The following is a 7472-nucleotide window of genomic DNA, read 5'->3' on the forward strand; positions in this document are numbered from 1 at the left end:
CAATTGCTCGAGCAATTGAAACACGAATGCCAATTGGATTGCTTGCTCCTCGTAAAATGTTGGGCTTTGTTACTTCTTTGTCCAACTTCATAAGGAACAAATACCTAAAATTTTTTTTAGAATTATTCCAGTCTTTGTTTTTTGAAATCGAAATTATTCCAGTTGATACGCGCAACAGTTACCCCCGACTGCCTCAATTGCTCGAGCAATTGAAACACGAATGCCAATTGGATTGCTTGCTCCTCGTAAAATGTTGGGCTTTGTTACTTCTTTGTCCAACTTCATAAGGAACAAATACCTAAAATTTTTTTTAGAATTATTCCAGTCTTTGTTTTTTGAAATCGAAATTATTCCAGTTTCCTGTTTGGCTTTTTATGATTTTCATTGGATACCGAATCATCCAAAAATTACGATAATTGAATTTTATAACATAGAATACCAAGCGGGGTCCTTTCTGTACCCCAAGCGGTTTTTCAATTTTTGAATTTTGTTTAAAACAGAACTTTTTAATTATAATTATGCATTAATTAATTTAAAATCATGATCATATGGGACACATACAAAAATTAAGAAAAAATTAGCTATTACAGTTAAAGCTTGATCATCAAAAATTACCATCTGGGGTTCTAGTGGGACCCCGCTTGGTATGTTAAAGGTTAAGTTCTTTACAATGGCATTTGTCCCAACAACTGACAGACCTCCTCAGCTGTGCAAACTAAACAGCAATGCAGTCTTTTCAATACATTACTTCCTTAGCGATAAAACATTTGAATTCGAGTGAGAGATAACAGAAATAATAAATAATATAACTCTCAACTGAATAATTCTATAAGCTTATTTTATTTTATAAAAACAATTTTTAATTTTATTTAACAAAAGTAAAACTTACACAATTTGCAATCAAAATGATTATATTTGCAAATAAGTTGATCATTAAATATGGCCATGATAAAAAAAAATGTTAAACCTAGAAAACACTATTTTGTATTTAAACAAAATATTTCATTTTACAAGCTGGCGTTATGATTAAAAAACTTACGTGAAACCAAAATATTTTTTATATATCTGTAGCAGTTTTCCTATCAGTTTTCTGTTGCAATCAGTTATATTTGTTGTAAATTGTTTTTATTATTCCACATATTTTAATATTTCAAATTCCTCAGCAAAAAATTTCAAAATTTCAAATAATTTTAAATGTGGAACAATGAGATTATATAATAATAACAAAACGCCAAAATAAACGTTGACCCCATTTGGCGTCATTTGAGATGAAAAGTTAATCGGTGAATGCATTTTTAAGAAATATGTAATGAAAAGAAAAGTGTTCGGTGTCATTAGTTTTTCATTAATGAATGTTCCATAATTTATTTTTAATTTATGCAAAACAGCAATAAATAATTTTAAAACAATTAAAATTGTTTTAAGATAAAGGTTAGAAAAATAATCTTACAAATTTTGACATTTCACGTAGTTCGATTATAAAATTGTCGAATATTTTTTGTTTTTTGATTTGATTGTTTCAAATTGAACATATATGATGTTGTTTAATTACTTTATTATTTTACAGTGATAAAAGTCTCGTTAGAACAGTCAGGTTATTATTTTTAATTTCAGGACTTTGCTAGTCATTAATTACTAACATTAATTTTTTTTCAACAACGTTTAGAACCAGTTTTCGAAAATTTTCCCAATTCAATATCCGTGAATGAGGTAATGTCACATTTTTTTAAATGGGTAAATAAAAAAATTCAAGTTATTTTTTCAGAACTCTTCTTTGGGTCAACAACTGCTAGTTATAACAATTAGCAGTTCAACGGCTGGCTCTTACCCTATGAGCGTATCATGCATACCTCTCAACAGCTCAGTGCGTCCATTGTTTTATAATTTTACTATGAGCTGTTTTCTTAATGCAAATATTTTAATAAAAGGTTGAAGCCTGCAATGTTTTTCAATTCAATGGACTGTCAGCAAGCTCTCAAAGATGGTACGGGGAAATAATTTTGCAAAAAACTTTGGATGCCGTGGCAACTCCATCATATTACTTATACCTAACAGCCTTTGTAATTATATTAATTATTATTACATTATATTTTGATGTAAATAAGTAAACCAACGATTTTAGAATGGGATGTCTTCTTCCAAAATTTTGACCATAAATATCCTTCAAACACGCAACAGACCACCCAAATTTCTTGAACCGACAACTGTTGAAATTGCAGAAAGGCCAACGGTATGTTGAAATTTTTTTTAAACTGAAAATTTGTTGTATGATAACTTTATGATGCAGGCCAATAACGATTCGATCATAAAATACAAGGCCCAATCAAGCGATACATTGACACAAAACCTTACCATTAGTTACAGAATTATAAACGGTTTGAACAACTTTTTGATTTTACAAAATCCACTTAATTTTTTTTTTAATAAACAGGGATATTTTCAAATTATTTTACCATTGATTCTACTCTTGGAAAACTAACAAACACACTTCCTCTGGTATCAAGTAACCAAATTTTCACGAACGGTGCAGCGTTGTTACAAATTGAGGTGACTATAAATTTTGGACTGAGGTTATTGCATTAACATATGTGCTTTTTATTGCAGGCGGCCTACGTAATTAATGGAAGTCCTCAATGGGGAGATGTCAGCAATTCAGCTGTGATCAACTCAACAATTTATTTTAGAGACAATAACGCAAATACGCCAACATTTGATCTTCCAGTTTACAAAGGAATAATCAAAGAGACTGCACCACCAAATACTTTTGTGGAAAATCTTTTTGTCACAGTGACAGACGGCGACAGAGTAAATGAAATATCAAATAATAGTTTGTTTATAATCTGATTAAAACTTATTTCCTTACCAGACGCCGTCAAGTAACACTTTTGATTTGACGTTAGATAACTATGGCGATATATTTCAAATCACGCCAAGTTTTGGTTCCCGACAAGTAGAGGCAAGAATAAACATCATAACAAGTGAAAAATTTAATTTTAACGAGGGTCCAAGGTGGTACACATTTAATGTAAGTTAGTTAGTTTAATAAAAAAAATGAAATTTTCAAACTGTTCACGTGTAGAATTTATTTTAAGATCATTGCTAGAGAAAGATCATCAGTGGAAAAAAAATATTCTCAAGCTAATGTAAATGTTAGTTTACAACAAGTGAACCGATTCGCACCACAATTTACTATGAACCCCTATTTTTCAACAATCCAAGAAAATGCGACAGGTGGTACAAAAGTTGTACAGGTTGAGGTGGGTATTTTTAAAAACTTTATTGATATGCGCTAATGTTGCAGTGTTTTGCTTCGTTTTTTTAACAGTTATTATCTTATTTAAATCAATTTTTGTATATATTTTTTAATAAATTTTATTTTATTTATGGTAAATATTTACTGTAATTCTTTAGGCCTGGGACAGAGATGTTGGAATGTTTGGGAATGAAAGCATAATTTACAGATTTTCTACAGGCGCCCAAGATCTGTAAGACTTCATACAAATATTTATTTTCTATAAAAAAAACTTGTCATTGTTAATATAAGTGTTCATTGCTATCCCCATATAATTGGTTGATGGCTCAATATCATCCGACAACATTATATATATATATATATATATATATATATATTATATTTTTATGACATATATATATATATATATATATATTATATTTTAATGACATATATATATATATATATATATATATATTATGTGTGTGCGTGTGTGTGGTGTGTGTGTGTGTGTGCGTGGTGTGTGTAAGTGAATTTATTTGTTTATTCATGTTTCAATTTTAAAGTAATTTGTTAAAATGTTTCTATTTATAGATTTCAAATGGTCGACAACGGGATGATAATAGTTAGAAACTGTCGCCGACCTGGGTTTTCACCATGTTTAGATTATGAACAACCTGATATGAGAAACATAAGACTGATTGTTTGGGCGATCGATCTCAAAGGCGAAGGTTTGACCGGCACCACTACAGTTGTTGTCAATGTTCAAAATGTCAACGACAATCCACCTAAATTTGCGGGTACTGCATACTTTGGAAACATCGATGATAATAACACTACACTTATCCTGAGCCCACCCAGCATTAATGTAATTTTAAAATGTTCAATGCGTTTAAGGATGAAAAGATAGTAGAATTCATTTTTATTTTAATTGAAGGCAACTGATGCAGATGGCGACAAAATTACGTATTCCATTGTGTCAAACAATTATTTAAATTCTTGGTTAATAAATCCAAACACTGGGGTTCTTACTGCCTCAAAACCAATTACTTACGCTAACGCGCCTGCTAACGGAAGGTTATTTGTTTAATTGTTTTCTTTATTTTAAAAAGAACGAAGAAATTATATTTATTAAAAAAAATTTTTTAATTTAGCTTTTATTTAGTCGTTGGGGCTTCGGATGGAGACAGTTCTCATTTGACAGTAGTCAATGTTACGATAAAAGTCAATGTAAGAACACAGATTTGAATTTTTTTTAAATAAATCTTATAAATATTTTAATTTAATGACTTTTTTATTGATTTATATTATTTATTTAACTCAGGTTTTTTGAAATTTTTTAGTTCTGATCTTTAAAATACAAAATTTAACTCATAGAATTTTTTAAATTATAGCCTGTTAACAGATATCCACCAGTTTTTGTTCAAAAATTTTACGAAGTTTCAGTTGTGGAAACTTTACCGCCAGGTAAGAGATTATCATAACTTCAACCCTCGAAATCTGTAAGCGCACATACGCTTTAAGTGAAGATATTTCCCTATATTCCTGGATCTTCCGTAATTGTAGAAATATCTGAAATTAAGCATAAAATCTTCATGATTGAGTTTAAATTATTGCGGCGTTTAATCAATAAATTAATCAACCAGTTAGTTTGCAAAGTGCTATTTCCGCGATGTTTTACAGCGCTCCTCAGTGAATTTTGCAAATAGATCTTGAAATCTGCTCTGAACTTTGCAAGTGATAAAGATAGAGTTAGAAAAGGAAGTAGAAATTTCTAGATAAAAAAGTCAGAAAAAGCAAACGCAGATTTAGCCAAAGAGTGTTTAACACGGGTTAAAGAGTAGTGAGAACAAGAAGACGATTGTGAACCTGAGCGTTTAAGTTCAATTAATATATCTGATAAGTACCAAAAAAATAATTTAGATTGAGACTTATACATTAATTTGTAAATTTAAAAAATTATACTACATTTATAGGTAGCCAGTGCAAGAAAACAAGATATGGAGATATATGAGAAAAATAGGGGCATGAACAACTAGACGAGCAGCAGAGTTAAAAGCTTTACTTAAAGGATAGAGTGTAAAATAAGGAAGACCATAGCAGAGCGAATAAAAATAATCAATCTTAGATAGAACTAAAGAAGTAACAAGAAAGGGAAGAGTAAGATCATCAAGAAAAAATTAAAAAAAATTTATTCTACGTAGATAAAAGTAAGAACTTAATGTAAGGCATTATGATGAAGCAGTGGAAAAAATTGCAAAACATTATATACCGTTGAATAAAAATATGCGTATGAATTGGAAATAATTATACCATTTACTTAATCGATAAAATTAAATTATATTTTTCAAGCAATAAATAAAATGAATTTTATTCCGCTAACATTAAACAGTGATCAATATTTTGAGATATGTCACATGTATGAGCAGCAAGTGATAAAATTAAAATAGAAGTACTCTGTTCAGTCTGTGAATTAAACGATTAAATCATTGAACTATACAACAGGAGAACGAGTAATTGAAGTGAAGGCGACAGATTTGGATCCACCGAACACTGATGGTGGAAGAGTTTCCTACCGCATCGTAACTGGAGGAAAAGATTTCTTCGAAATATTGAACTCTCAAAATGGTATCATAACACTATCGCCAAATACAAAACTTGATTATCAAACGAATCCCACGTTCAATTTAACGGTTATTTGTTCATACTTTAATATCTTATATTATAAAAGATTAACAATTCAATTCAAAAATAGCTTTATTCAGCAAAATAACAACAGTTTTTCGCAATGAGACCCGAAGTATCAACTTGTAGGGCCACCTATACACTCTAGAAAAGGATTATGGATAGTAATAAACATAAACATGAAACTAATTCTATTATAAACAAAATATAAAAATAATAGATGATGAGAAAGGAATTCTTTTAACTATACACTAATAATAATAATAAAACATTTTTGAGTAATATGAAAATTAAGACAATGAAACTAAACGGTCGAGTTGCTATATTAAAAATTAATCAAGAAAAGTAATTTGAACGAACTAATTTGTTAATTATAGTTTTATAAGAACATAGAGTCAATGAATTCTTAGCATATATTGGCATTAAATCCCAAAGATGCATTGATAAAGAAAGTACTGAATTTATATAAAAATTTGACCTGGGTTTAGAAAAATAAAAATCAGAATTATATCTCAGGGATCGAGTATTATGGTTTTTAAATATGATAATTTGCTTATGAAGTAACGGACAAAAATTAAGTTTATATAATTTAAAAAAGAAAATTAAAGAATAAGCAGTGTGTAATTGACTTACATTTAAAATATTTGCCATATTATAATAATGGCTAATGTGATCAATTCTATTTAATTTAAACAAAATACGCAAGAAAAAATTTTGATTAAGAGTTAACATATGAAGATTGGACTTCGAACTACAACCCCAGACAGGAATGCAACAAGTTAAGTAAGGCAAAATGAGAGAATTATATAAAGACATTAAAATAAAGATAGGAAACCTAGATCTCAAACGATAAATTACACCCAGATTTTTGGATAGTTTGCTAGATATCCACCTTATATGATCAAACCAATTCAAATTACTAGAGATAACAACACCCAAAAATTTTACAGAATATACTCTTTTAATTGATATATTATTTAGTACTATGATAGGATAATAAATGTCTGTACGAGTTTTAGGACCAAAAAAAATAAATAAAGTTTTGTCCAGGTTAATTCTTAAGTTATTAGAAACAACCCAATCATAGACATGAATTAATTCATTATTAATAGTAGAAACCAATAAATCAAGATTAGTATGCGAAAAAAGTAAAGTAGTATTGTCGGCAAAAAGTACAAATTTTAAAACACTAGAAGAGTTAATAAAGTCATTAATAAAAATATTAAATAATAGAGGACCCAAAATAGAACCTTGCGAAACACCTGATGCAATAGAAGACTGTTGAGACACAGAATTATTAATAGAGACATATTGATAACGTTCATGCAGATAAGAATAAAACCATTTATAAGCTTATGCATTTATAAACTATGAATATATATATATATATATATATATATATATATACAGCAATAACCTTCCTAGTACCAACAATCAAGATAACGACATCATCTTGTATTACAGAAATCATATGTCAACAGCATACAAGGTAGATGAAGCTATTCTTAAGCATATCATCAATAAAAATGTCACACCAACCAACCCAAATAGTAAA

This window comes from Helobdella robusta (assembly GCF_000326865.2).
Source record: "Helobdella robusta unplaced genomic scaffold HELROscaffold_4, whole genome shotgun sequence".
In the NCBI taxonomy this organism is placed as follows: Eukaryota; Metazoa; Annelida; class Clitellata; order Rhynchobdellida; family Glossiphoniidae; genus Helobdella; species Helobdella robusta.